At 39.8% G+C, this 12,621-nt stretch overlaps 1 protein-coding gene across 20 annotated transcripts in view; it reads left to right on the forward strand.

The window, feature by feature from the left end:
• Positions 1–12,621, forward strand: part of ROBO2 (roundabout guidance receptor 2) — a 1,081,280-nt gene that overhangs the window by 624,176 nt on the left and 444,483 nt on the right. The gene's annotated exons all lie outside the window — the stretch shown is intronic.

A 12,621-nucleotide genomic window follows, 5' to 3' on the forward strand; every position in this document is an offset into this window, starting at 1 on the left:
GAAAGAGGAAAAACTACAGTGCTAAATCTTTCTACTTCGGGGTGGTGGTGGTGGGTGGAAGTGGGGAGGAAGAGAGAAAAAGCAGAGCGCTGCTATAGCTGGTTTTACTTTGCCTCCTTCTATTGTTAAACTTTCCGCCGGGAGAGCCAGCTGATGAGATAAATAGGTTAGCTCTGCCTCGGCTCCAGGTGAGGCGTGCTGGCCCATTTCCAGAGTCCCTCAACGCCTCCTTTGGCGCTGGCGAGCGAGGCGGGGCGGGCAGCACCGGGGACTGCTCAGCACCGACCACGCCGCTCTCTTCTCCCTCTCCCCCCGCGGGGCCCAACCGAGCCAGGGAGGGCAGGTGCAGCGATGCCCGCCCGCCCCGAGAGGGCTCCGCTCAGGGGTGCGTCTGATGGGGGAGTCCTCCCGTCATCTCCCTCCTGTATCCCCCTGTTCCGGGCTTCCCGAGGGGAGTGTTCTCGTGGAGTTTAAGCAGCGTTGGGAGGAAAAGGGGGAGATTTATTGCTGTTTTCTTTTTCCCGCACGCCCCACCTGCAGCCTCCCCCTGCGCTCCCCGCTTTGGGTCTGTTCTGCAACGCTTCTTGCCGTTTTCCACTTGAAGTAATGGGTGCGGGACTACAAATTAGCATCTTGGGGAAGCGCGCTTTAGTAGGGCGAGAACTTGAGCCCAAAGGTAAATTGGCTTTCAAAGTAGTGGTTGGCGCTGTGCTGCAGCGTAGACGTTAGAGGCATTACAGTAGTTCAAGCGCTCAGCTAGGATGGGAGCATCTGTAACAGCTTACAGTTGTACACGGGTGTGTGCTGGGACCAAATGCTCGGCAGTCCTACTAGCATTGAGTATTTGCATCTCTAAATAGTCTTTTAGGCGTTAGATGAATTCAGTGTCTGGGCCCCTGGCTGGTTTTGCCTGTCTGTTTGAGCAAACTTCGTTCCAGGAAGCTGCTTATAGCATTTGCTCTATCAGTCCTGAATCAAGGACTCTAGGTTTATTGTTTGCAGTCGCAGGCTGCTTTGGGTATTTCTCCCCCTCCTCTCATCTTCCCCACCCCTTAGCAAGAAAGAAGGCAAAATAGAGGGGAACAGGGAGACATTCAAGTACAGTTTTACATTGGTTGCATAATATGGGATGCAGTTTAATGTTCAGTTTGGTCTACTGACAAGAAGATTTCTGTGTAATATATGCACATGCTAAACAGTAGGAAGTTTTAACTGTGAAAGGATTTAATGGAACGTTTGTGTCTATCGTCATACCGTCATAGTTTTGCAGGAATTTTGTTTTCTGGCATTCTTCCCCACTGTAACATATCTTGATCCTTAACCTGAAGACCACTGGGATCGAAGATGTCTTTGTATACAAACTGAAAACATGAGGCTGTAGCAATGTAATTATTAGTAAGTGTTTAAAATTGTATGTAGCTAGAAGGAATACAATTAAAGTGCTCAGTGGAAGTGACAAAGTGAATCAGAGGAGTTTGGTGTTACCGAATGTAATTAATGTACCAGGCTGTTTGGAGATACATGAAACAAATGCAATTAACAGGCTTGCTGGAATGACAGGAGCAAGGAGTAATTTATTCGTATTTTGTCATGGGGAACGCAAGTAGAACCTTTGTTCTGGTCTAGCCTTACAGGACAAGGGTGGTGGGTGCACCTGAAGTACATAGCTAATTTAGAGCTGGACCATTAGGCAAAAAATGCCAAGAAACCGCCCAGAATACATGTGAGCCTTCTCTTTTGTGGGAAGATATTGCAGAGACCATCAAGTTTGCCTACATTAACAACTCTCTTTAAATAAATAAATAAATAAGCCTTGTGGATAGCATGCCATGACCAAGTAGAGATAAGCTGTTATTGTCAAAATGACTAACAAGTAGCTTTGAAGTGATACTGTCATGGAAGCTTGGCACGCAATACTTATGTCTCTTTAGAAGCATAGTAATTACAATTACACCTTAGGGTGACATATTGCACCAGTTGCTCTGAAAACATGAGTATCAACATTAGAGCTACTTGTAATGCTTTAATGTAACAAAAAGGGCAACCCCAATAGACCACTTGTTTAACAAGTCCTTGTTTTGATTTCTGTGTTTGAAAGTTACCTCTTGATGCATTTCTGGTTTTGAGGTTTTGTTGTCGTTCGGTCTGTTTAGGTTCTTTTTGTTGTTCTCTTGACATAGGGTCCAGGCAGAGAAAGACACTGTAGTGTTTGAGGCATGTTAGCTATAGAATCATAGAATAGTTAGGGTTAGAAAGGATGTTAAGATCATCTAGTTCCACCCCCCTGCCATGGGCAGGGACACCTCACACTAGACCATGTCACCCAAGGCTTTGTCCAACTTGGCCTTGAACACTGCCAGGGATGGAGCATTTACCACTTCTTTGGGCAGCCTCCTTTTCCCTTTGACCTTAGTTGTGTTTAGTGATTCAGAAGTGGTATTACACAGTGCACAAAGGTGTAGATCAAAATTATGAATTACATTTTTTCCCTGAAGTTATCTTCTGTCTGTGTTTGATGACATCTGGAAATTGCAAAGCTCAGTGAAAGTAGCAGAAAGCATGCCATATATACATATATATATATTATTGTGCTTATGATTTTCCTGTAGCCCTGCCCATATTCTTGCAGTCTGGGGACTAACTGTAATTCTCCTTTTTTTTAACTGTCAGTCTTGGTCACTGTTCTTCTGTGAGGTTTCCCCCCACCCCCCAAAAAACCCCAACAACACCCCAATAGGCAGAGTCTGTACCATGAAATAAACCACTACCTATTGGAGTTAAATAGCTGATTGCAGGGTGGGGGAGCAAGGGGTTATAGTGTTCAATTGGCTTTTGTTTCATTGTTACATGTCTTTTGTTATCTTCCAATCATTAGTAAAGTTTGAAAGTTCAAATATTAACAGAAAAGTTCACAACTGCTGCAAACACAAGTGTGTGGATGTTGCCACACACAGTAGCTGTAGTGGGCCAAACTCTGCCCTGGTAGGACTCTAGTGCTTGCAGTGAAAATGACCTTTTATGTCAGTGGTAGCTTTTAGCCATTGTCCTTTGAAAACATCAAGTTGATGCTCTTGAATGTGTGATGGTGTTAAAGATACATGAGAATAATTTGTAAAAGCAGCATTTTATCTCTGTATCAGTATATTTCCAGAGCACTTACTTTCTTAACAGAAAGTATACATCTGAAATGGTGGGGTGGCTCAAACCTTTTCTGTTTTTTTAAATTAATCTTATTTCTTTACACCACATTATCTGTGGCCTTACGCAGGTCTCTATTGCCTGTCAGAGAACATGGCTTACATACAAAGCTAGAGTATACTCTTCCACTGAGTATCTGAGCTGACAAGGTCTTGATCTCTCATGTGAGTTTTGCTGTTGATGGATAACCTTTGCTTCTGTGGAATGTGTGCATCTTAATGCGTGAAGAGTGCAGTTCTGAAGTGGGGAGTTTGTGGTTTGGTTTCCTTTGGCTTGTTCTTTCATAAGACCCAGTTCTGCAGAGCATTTAAGTGTGTACTTCCGTCTCTTATCCAGAATCTTGCTGAAGTTAATAAAACATGTGTTCCAAGTTAATCATATGCTTTAAAACTTTGCTGAGTAGGGATGAATTTATGCCCATGATGAAATGTTTCGCTGAATTAGTCTTAATGTTTTGCTTTCTTGACTTCCTGTCTGGGAAGTTGTTATTGCAACAACATATATTTATGTGCAAAAGATAGGCAATGAGGACATCCTGTCATTTCATTTCCAGAGGTGAATATGCTTGAAAATTCATATGATAATCCAGATAATTCTTGTGCCTTTGCTAATTTGCTATGCTGAGAAAGGTCTGATACTGTTTCAGAAAAGTTGCAGTTGGGTTCATAAAACTTTTCCATGAGTTCCACTTACTACAATAATCCTTCCATTAGAAATTTTCTGGAATGATGAGATTGATGTTGCTCAAGGAAGATAAGTTTCTATCAGTGCAGGCTAAACTTATGTGACCTTAAAAGCAGACAAAAGGATTTAAGTACATTTTAAAGGATGCATAAAAAGCATCAAGGAGATGTGCCATCAAAATCTGGCTATTCTGTCCAGTGAGCTCTGTTTCCAGGTATTGCTTTCCCATAGCGATGCTGTGTGGACTTGTAGCACTAAATTCAAGACACGCTCTGTCCACTGCTGAACCATTTAGAGGAAATTACTAAAGAGTTTGCAATGGCTTTTTAGCCACTTGCTACCCTTGAATTGCTATTCAGATATCGATCTCAGCTAAATAGATTGCTAACATTTTCTGTACATTCTGTTTCAGCTACCTAAAGAGGAACACTGCTGTCACGTTTTATCTGTTCTCTCAGCTGGCATGGCAGAGGTTGCTCTTCCTGTGGCTGCCATCTGGCTCACTATCTCTCATCCTAACCTTGTGGAGGATACTTAGTAATCATACTGATGCCGTTTCTTGCCAAAAGGCTAGGTTACTGGTGCTCTTCTCTGTATTTCTATAGAAATCTCTTTATTTTGCATGCAGAAGGAAGCAAGTGTTCACTCTTGCCAAATGAAGTGTTCTGTTGCTTTGGTTCTGACTGAACAGACATTCCTTATAAGGAACTGCTGAATTTTTACATTTGTTGTTACCCAGGCTTCTTGCACTTGCATCTTTATGCCTTGTATATTCCAAAATATGTGTACGCCTTAATATATGCCTTGTCTATTCCAAAAAGTTCCTTTACATTTTGGTACATAAAGGGGTACAGAATCTGATCTTAAATCACTACCTCAGAGAGAATGTTGAGGGTACCTTTTATGCCAGACTAGTCATGTAGACCGTTAGTTATGAGATCTTTCAATGCAGAATAATTGCACAGAAATAAGAATTGTAGATTTTAGTCTCACCATCTTTACTCTCACACCTGACTTCTGCTATACAGTGCAAACTGTGGACTCTCTGCCCTGGAAGTTATGTGTCCAGAACTAAGATTGAGTTGTCAATATTATCCTCACCTCAGACCCTTTCCTTAACAAAATAACTGTTCATCACCCATGGTTAATACTTTTTATTGTTACAGTGGATAATTAATCGAGGCTCTGTTAATTTAGGACCTGATTCTGTACCACTGAAATCTGTAACAACTTTTCTATCGAGTCCTGTGTGCAAAAGACCTCGAAAATACATGGTATCTTTAAAGATGATACCCTTACTTGCTGTAAGGAAAGGCTTGCATCTTCGTTTATGTAATGTGATCTTGTTACAAGATGAAGTTGGCATGCTGCTACATCCTCCCACGGAGATAGCTTCCGAATACTGGAGGCTAAAAGTGCATGTTGATGTCTCAGTCCTCCTTAGTCCTCATTTGTTCCTGACGTGCTCTCTTTAACTAGTGCAGGGTGCCCCTTTGTAATCATGAAGATGCTTCTTGTGCTGGGTTGTGGATGTAATTATATCTGTTCTTAGGTTTTTCTAAGCCAAAAATTCATGGAGTAAGAAATGGCTTTTTAATTCCATCTCTGCAGCTTATCTTGGCTTTGCTGCCATGGAAGAGATCCAAGATGTGCTCTTAATTTTGTTAAAATAGTAACTTTCATCAGTAAATACACGAACAATAGACAAACTAACCACTAATACCCATGGAATAACCCACTGATATCTGTGTTGAGCTACTGAGCCCTAGTGGCCAAGCCTAATTAAGATTCTTCTTCGTGTCATGGACAAATGTGATGTGAAGGTACTAATTTAAACAGTGTTCTGGCAGAAGTAGCTTGTGCATATGCTTGAACTTGCAGTCTTTATCACTCTCCCACAGCTGCTTTGTTGTGTTGGGTTTTTTTTTTTGGCTAAACAAACTGTTTGTAAAGTCACTAAATAATTATTATTATCTGCAGATCTCCGAGGTAACACATCTGTTTAACTGGTGTTTGAGCTAACTTTCTGGATAGATAGATTTGCAGGCATCCTTTCCTGCGCTTATTTTCTCTTGGAGTTCAGTTGCACTGCAAAACTGTGTTAGCAAAAAAACACACTTCATTTTAATTAATGATAAAGGCACATGTTTGTCTCCATTTCTATTGGGAAACAATGTATCTGTGGCTTGCTGGGAACTGAAGGCCACTGATCTTCTAGTGATTCCAGTGTGTATTTTCAAACCCGCTGAGATTGTGTGCATCCAGGTTCTGTTGCAAACTTATTATGCTGTTATTTGTCCTGGTTGTGGAGATAGTTATTCAGCTTTACGTATGTATGTGAATGATGACTGTAAGAACAAAAAGCGTATTCAAATTCATTCTTCTTCATTTTCACGTGATCATCACATAAGACAGCAACCCAAGCTTGATTGGAAGCAACCTTAATGATGTGTACTGTCTGCTTGCAGATTTACCTTTCTTGTTAGTGAGTCTTCATTGTACTCCTTCAGCGCCAGTAGAATTCTTCAGTCTGACTACAGTGAAAGTGGCCAGCCATTGTACTATTTTATGCGTTGTTAGAATTTACTTCTGTTTTCTCACTTGTTCTCAGATTAATTGGGAGAACAGTTTATTTGGTCCGATATATGGAAATGAACTGCTAGAATGAGTGGGGATGCCAGGAATTGAAGTGGGACCTTACTCATTAGAGTTTACCTAGATGATTATGCCACAATGTCTGTTTTGGCATATGGTCTTTTAGTTGCTATTTCTGCATTGCCTCTATAGCTTCAGTGTAGAGTGCCAAGGCGAGAAGAGTGTCTCTGTAATATGCTTGTTACAAATACAGATTGGACAAATACATGAAGAGTAAATGGCCAGCAGCAAGTTGTAAAATACAGTAAATTGTAGTACGCTTCTATTAATCACTTGCCATTGATTGCAAGAGAAACTGAGTGGAAAAATTTAACCTTTTAAAACCAAAATATCAGGTAATGAACATCAGTCAACTTGTTTCTTATTCATAGTGAATGAAGGGGCTGCTCATGCCAGGGTGCCACAGCACTTTTTTTACTGCTGTGAAAATGCCGAGAGAAGAGAAACAGTTATAAGAAGTATTTTAATTCTGCATGATCCCTGTAATCAGGGGTTTGCAAGCTCTCCTTCTGTCCAGTTTTCAGAGTCCACAAGTCCTGTAGCCCAAATGACTTCATCCTGGCAAAAAGAGTGGTCAATTTTAACAGTCTATGATGTATACTTTAGAGAAGTCTATAACTAAGGGGTGGACAGCACTTTCTTTTATATCAGTATTACGAAAAATTCAAATGGCATTAGCAATGCTGTTGGACTAGGAGCTAACTGGAAAAAGTGTGGTTTCCTCACCCAGATTTCCTTTCCCCAGTCAACTTGATCTTTGAAACTGTCACCGCGTAGTGGAGGCTGCAGGAAAAGGATCTGTAAGTGCATCCTCCTTCTCTCTTTACAAAGACGATGCCTTATGCTCAATGCATCATTGTCTCCTTCAAGACCTGGAGATGCGTAGTGGTCCTGCATGTGCAGGTAACACTGTCCTGCTGTGACAGTTTTCTTGAGAAACAAATGACACTGTAAGCTGGGAGAGCAATAGGATAGTAGCCTGATTCCAGGCCCATGGCTTGATGGATTAAAGGACTACCTCATTTTGAAGCAGAAAATGAGGGAAGAAAGGGAGAAACTAGCAGAAGATCTGGGCTACAGAGCATGTGGCTGGGTTAGGCAGCATAGGGAGTGAAAAGGGGAGAAAAACACTACTGTCATGCTCAACAGGGTGGTGCTGATGCCTAATAACTTCACGGTTGTTTCGTATGCAGTATGGTTAGGCTTTTATAATTGCTATTTCATTTGTACATCACTTATCCATGAAGTGAATAAACCTTTCTCTTGAGTCCCAAGTTGTTTGGAGCAGCTTCAAGAAAATGCTAAATTGTAATTTGATGCAGTAAACTAAGGTCTTTGGCTTTAACTTGATGCACTGCAGACGTGCTGTGATAGATTGGCTGGGGGGGCTTGTATATATGTTTTTATGATATGTAAGAGAAATTGAGTGGGCTGACTAAAATAGTTGGTTTATGTCAAGGCATCAAATATTAAACAAAGGACTTTCTGTGGAGAAATTAACTATGAGAAATACTGCAGGCTTCATTTTAGTCTTGATCTATTACATCCGATAATAAACTGGATTTTAAAATACAATGCTTTGATTTTAAGCTAGTTGGTGCGATGGCTCTGTTCAGGTGTATGCCTGAATTATAAACTTATGTGAGATCCTGTGATAAAATTGACTTCCAGTCCTGTTGTCTTTAAACCTCTAAGAATGGTTGTCTGTGTGTGTACATCTAGATTTTTTTCTTTAAGGTTTGTATCTGTGTAGAGATATATCTAATACATCCTTACAGTGAAAGAAAATAACTTTAGAAACTGTAAGCAATAGAATTTATCCCTGAAGGCAAAACCGTAAAGAGTAGTAGGAACTGTTAGAACACTGAATTAAAAGAAACTGAAATGTGTGACAAATAGACAAAGTGATGTTTAATTAAATATGAAACAGTGTAAAACAGGGCCATTTATTATTATTTATTGAATCCTTTTTGACAACTGCACAATTTGGGATGAAATGCAAAAGAACATATGTCTGGCTTTGTATGACCCCAAATTTCTCTGTTCTCCCTTTCACTAGACAGCATGCCTTTTTTCCCCAAAGTCATTTTTGGTTGCTAGGAGAAGTGCAGTGGTCTGCTCTGCTCTTATCCAGCAGTAAAACCATAGAGTATATTGAGGTAAAGAGAGGGGCAAAGCACAGTATAGGCCATGAATCACAAGTTGTCTCTAATATGTCCACTTTGTTCCCACTTTTTCTTTGAAAACTTTTGTTTTTACTAATGGTGTTTCTTTTCAGCTGATCTCTCAAAGCCATTCAGAGGGTGAAAGAAATTGTGCTGTTAAGAGTCCACTCAGAGGAACAAGAAAAGGAGGGGGAGACTATGAGGCTTATTCATGGGGCCACAGTGGTAGCAATGTGCAACTCAGTGAATAGCTTCAGTCAGCTGCTGTTAAAACTGGATGATCGATACCTTCTGGTTTTTGCTAGGACTACAAAGTACATGGAAGGTCTCCACAGTGGTCCTGCCAGTTTTAATGCAAGATACTGAAGTCATTTACAAACCATCTTCAAACTTCAGTATTTGCAGTATTCTTGAAGCACGTCTGCAGAATTCAGATACATTTGCTAAAATTAGAATCATTAATAATTGTGATACTCTTGCTCTAGTTTGTGAAACCCTTTATTCACTCTCTAAATCATGCTTTTTGAAGCTGTGTACTGTGGTGGTGAAGATTCACTTCACCACTACATCCTATAGTTATCTAGAAGTGTGCTTAACCAAATGAAATTGGCTGCTTTTAAACCTTTGTGGTTAAAAATGGGTTTATCTAGCTAGCTATTACAAAAAATATAAGTAATAAACCACTATTGTCTATATTGATAGACTATTGAAATCATGAGAGTTATGGAAATCATGTTAGATTTCACTTGAAATTTATTGCTGGATGGATGTATAAACAATATGTTCTTTCCTTAAGTGTGTAATGAAAGCTAGCCATAAGAGCAGCCTTAAAACAGTGATTATATCTCTCAAGAAAGATTGCTGAAGAGGTCATATGTGTGAGTCCTATGAATGAGGAAAGAGAACATGTGACTGCAGAGAACTGTGATTTGTGCTGTAGTTAACAGATGACTCTCTGTGAACAGAGCAGGCCTCTATCATTCCTTCGCAGGAGTAAGTGGTGAAAGGCTAAGGGTCTCATTACCAATTTAAAAGATCTTATTGACTCAGTTTAGCAGCATGCAGATGATGGAGAAATTCAGTGATAATGTACTTGGAAATATAGTGTGGCAACTTGTACTGATCTGTTATTCCCATTTGAACAAAATAGCTTTCACCCAATTTCTGAGGGTGTTGGGTGACCTGGCAGCAATGGATTCAGTCCCAGGGTAGTTTAATGGAATTTATGTCTGTTTAGGTCAGGGCTGAGTTTGCCCCTGGGGAAAGATGAAGATGGAAGAGTTGTAAGTTAAATTACAGGGAACTGTCTCTATCTTACAGTCTGCCGACGGGTAGGAGTGTGTGTGTGGTTCTTTTCTGTGTGGTGTTCTTGTTGGGGTTTTCTCCTTTCTTTATCTTCCTGATCCATACGGACTTTAGGAGTAATTTAAATCCCATCTACAGTACAACGGAGTTCTCTTTTACTTCCAAGAAAGTTACAAGTGTTGATACCAAGAATTTTTCCCTCATAAGTTACAACAGATGTTGCCTCAGTCATTCTTCAGTTCTAGCCCAAAAATCCTGTTGTCCTTCCTCCTGCTGAGGCCTCCTTCCTGCTGAAAACTGCATGGCAAAACCGACATTTTTTTTTCACTGCATGTGAATATTGGTTGGCAAATTCAGATTAAGTGTTAATACGTTCATATAAAGGATGTGCCTAGTACCACTCAGGAACACCATGCCAGAAGGGAGAATGAGATCTGGTCTGTAAGAACACAGCTGATGGTGGGAGAGAGGTGCTGTTGTTAATGGTGACTTAAACTGATGTTTCTGCTGCGTCTCTTTGCCTGCCGCTTAAAGTAAGGCAACTTCAGAGGTCCAGAAGAACAGGAGCAGTAGAATCATGGACCATGAATCTGTCATTTAGTAACAGTTTTCCTTCCTGTTACTTAATAGTTCTTCCACACTGCATAATGAAAGAGAAAAGAGAATGATTCAGCACTGCTGGATTTGGGACAGAGGCTAGAGGGGAGCAGACACTGATGCAGTGAAACATCAAGTTATGCCAGTCCTTCATCATCTTTTCCTTCTGCCCTCAGTTACATGTTTTGTGGGAGTCTAAATATGTTGGGAAAGGAGTCAGGATAGAAGTGGCAGTCTGAAAAAAAGTCTGAGATTGGAGGAATCCTATTGTTTTGTGGTGACGTTCCTGCTCTTGCATTTCCCTCTTCATTCAATTTAACATGACAAATGAAACATCATTTCTTCAGAGAACTCATCTGTCCCTCAGAGCCCAATTCATGAGTAGAATAAATTTTTTTCAGATGGAGTAGTATGTATTTAAGTAAAGACCAGCTATAGATAGCCACAGTATTGAAGTGGAGAAGTAAGGAATGAATACAGGTTTGCGTACACTTTTCTTGTCATATATGTTCTTTCTTCCTTCCTTCCTGTTAAATTTATTTCCAAGATTTTTGCTATAATGTAATATAACATGCAGCTTGCTTGGCAGGTTTCAAATATGAAATCTCCTTACTGTTGATGTTTTGTGTTTGTAACTCTAGAATGGTTTCCTCTGCATCGGCCAGAAAAAGAGAAACTCAATTATCTTGATACATAGAAGTCTCTGTATTTGAAATTTCTACATTTACTCTAGGCCATGGAGAAAAATATGCTCTTGTGTTTACAGATTTTCATTCCCTGTGCTGCTAGTCTGGTATTTGTGTCCATGTTCCATGTTTCATTCATGTAGCTTGCCTCCTTATATTTCACAGTTGAAGACTTCCTTCTATCTTGTTTTCTTGTCAGTTGATTTAGTTTCTTTTCCAGCTTTTTTTCTGTTCCTCATTATTCTCTGTTTTTTTTTTTTATGTTGCTCTTTTCTAACCATGTTGCTTAAGTATGAAGAATGAAAGGACTCAAATAACAGGAAAAGTTTGGGGGAAGGCAGTGTTGGTGATGGAGGAACAATTATAAGGGACTTTGTTCTTGGCAGGATTATTTGGTGAATTTTGTGCACATGTATAATGTTCTGTGGGAACAGAATATTCTGCTAGCCCTAAAAAGTGCTTTGAGTAAATAAAAAACAACAACAACAACAAAAAAACAAAACCCAAACCAAAACATTTACAAGTGTAAGCTAAATTTTGTGTGAAGTTGGAAAGAGTTATGTGCTTTCCTGAACATTTAATCATGTCTCAAGTCTACCTTTTAGTTTTGAAGCATACAAGTCTCCACTCTCCACTGGAGAATCCTCTCCTTCAGTCCAGAGACAATTACAGGAAGATATGTTTGTAAGTGATTTGTTAGGTTTCCTCTTCTTACAAATAGTTGAACGTTATCCGTGTATAAAATATCCATACATAACTGGGCAATCAGCTTTAAATATCTAAGCTTCATTTTAGTGTTCTACAGTCATAACCAGGCAATTAACATTAAAAGGCAAAAGATATTAAGTTTCTCTTATGTGTGTATAATCTATATATATGTATATAATATTATACATACTACAATATATAGTATACAATACATCTTGTAAGAGACCTCTCAACTTACTAGGTAAGATGGATGAAACACTTTCTGGGTGGAAGTTTAAGTTGGTTTTTGTTTTGGCTTTTTTTTTTTCTCTAACTCACAGTTGATCTTAGTTGTATTGAAGAACAAATGTTATATTTTTTGTAGTGGGCATGAGTAGTATATCAAATCCTGACACAGCAGAAGATGGTGGGAATTTTGTCATCAGTGTCAGTGAGGCTGCAGTTTTGGTTTTGGAGTCTTTGGCGATGTGGGAGGCTAATGCAGAGAAGGAAGTTTTTGTTTTGTTTTTATGGTTACACAAAACTTAAGAAATTGACTTACAACTAAACATAAAGCTGTAATCAGGAGGTTTGCAGATGCAAGTACAAGCTTCTCTTGTGCTCTGTTAGACGACTAGTGGGAA

This window comes from Pezoporus occidentalis, unplaced genomic scaffold (genome assembly GCF_034315485.1).
Source record: "Pezoporus occidentalis ecotype Australia unplaced genomic scaffold, CSIRO_AGI_Poc_V1 ctg74, whole genome shotgun sequence".
NCBI lineage: Eukaryota > Metazoa > Chordata > Aves > Psittaciformes > Psittacidae > Pezoporus > Pezoporus occidentalis.